This window comes from Pogoniulus pusillus, chromosome 29 (assembly GCF_015220805.1).
Source record: "Pogoniulus pusillus isolate bPogPus1 chromosome 29, bPogPus1.pri, whole genome shotgun sequence".
Lineage (NCBI taxonomy): Eukaryota > Metazoa > Chordata > Aves > Piciformes > Lybiidae > Pogoniulus > Pogoniulus pusillus.
This window is the reverse complement of record NC_087292.1, coordinates 7,298,060-7,299,967: the sequence shown is the minus strand read 5'-3', so window position 1 is coordinate 7,299,967 and position 1,908 is coordinate 7,298,060.

The window sequence follows — 1,908 nt, the reverse complement described above, 5'->3', positions numbered from 1 at the left end:
TGAGCAGGGCTATATTGTGATCCCCATCCCCTGGGCTCTCCTTGGCCCTTGCCCGCAGCAAGGGGGAGTCCAGCTGCACATCCTGCTCAGCACTGGGGGCTGCTGACGGGAAACACTGCCTCTGGGGTGCCCTGCCCCTCCAGAGGGTTTGAGACGGTGAGGACAGGAGCTACTATCACCTACATTATTGCACACCCTCCCCGTGACCCATTTCAGCACCTCCCTGGCACGTCTGGACATGCGGGTCTTTCCTGGCACGAAGAGCAACAGAGGACACACCCCAGTGCCACAGCTCACTCTGCAAAACGAGTCCCAAACCCTTGAACTCCAACTCAAAACCCCACTCACTGGAAGCCAACAAGAAAAGCGGAATCAACAAGTTTACACTTCACCTTCCTGCTCCTCCGCTCACTTCCCCCAGCCCCTCCTGCCAGGGACCGCTTGGGACAAGCGAGCTGCCCGTGACCACTCGATGACATCAGCGCCTGGGAGGGTTCCAGCTGCGTTCGAGGCAGGCAAAGTAGGTCTGCAGGGGTTTTGTTTCAAAACGAGAGCGGTGTTAGAAGAACAAGAACCAACCGAGCGTCATTGCAGGGGGCAGAGCTGGAAGCAGGAATTCGGGAGGCATTAGTGCGAGACACCCCTCAGCTAACACCAGCCTGGATGGTGACGGGGCAGAAAGGCAAGATGGAAAGAACAGGGACAAATCCATCCCGGGAACCACAGCTCTGCAAGGACAGGCAGGCAGCCAGGTCTGTGCTCCAGAGATTTGCAGAGTAGCCGTCCAGATTGCTTTGCACAAACAAGGTGCTTTTACGCTGAGGGTGAGTTTGCAAAGTACATAGGATTCTGGCAACCAGGAGATGAAGCCCAGGAGAGAGAGGAAAAAAAGAGACAGACAAAACAGATTGTTCCAAGGAGCAGGTCCAAGAACTTGTCACAGCCACACGAGGCAGGAGAACATGCAGATCGCAGGCGTCACCGATTTGTGGACAAACAGTGGCTCCCATGGAGCAAAGGTCATGGCCCTGCTGTGCTTGGTACTAGGAGGTTCTCAGGAGACTTCCAAGAGTAGGCAACCACGAGGAAGAGAACGAGAGTTTGCTACTCACTCACCACCAAGGGAGCCTGTGTACTACTCCTAATTTGTTTCCTCCAGCCCTGTTAATCCTAACCACCCAGAGTAGGAGTTCCCACCAGGGAGAAGGGAATTAGATTTTCTCCAGGATAATCCGTTTAAATACAGCACTTAAGAGCTTCAGCACCTCTCCCAGGGAGCAGCCCTGCTCTCCACACAGCCCAGCCTCTCCCACATGCCCAGAGAGAGGTGGGTCACATCCCTCAGGAGCACCAAGTTACCAGAGCCAAGGGGCTTAGAGAAACAGCAGCTTCCCTCCAGGTCTTACTTAAGAGCTGTTTTAGTCCAAAGTGGCCTGAAGTCACCTGTGGACCTGCTCCCAGAGCAGCTGATCCCAAAGCAGCTGCAACAGCTCTATCCCAACTACACAATGTTGGCTTAAAACCTGCTCCAGCCCCGCACTCCTGGATTTGAAGGCACATGGACTTGCTGTCATCATAAATGTGCACGTCTCCCTCCCTCTGCCCCTTTTGGGTGCAGATGGACAGAATAGATGGACTCACTTCATGCTGCATCTGCTTCCCTTGCCTGGAGGAGCTTCAGCAGCTCCAGAAACCCAGTGACATTGGTCCTACAAGAGTCATTTGTGAGTCATGTGCTGGAGGCAGCTTGGGAGCAGCTTGAAAAGCCCCTTTGAGATGCAGGCCACCACCACCAAGCCAGATCCCAGTGCCACCACCTTCAGTAAACCAAGAACTTACACAAACACGAGCTGCCTGTTATCCAGCTCCCCAGAGTAATTTCAGAGCAGTAACAGTCCAAAAGCCAAC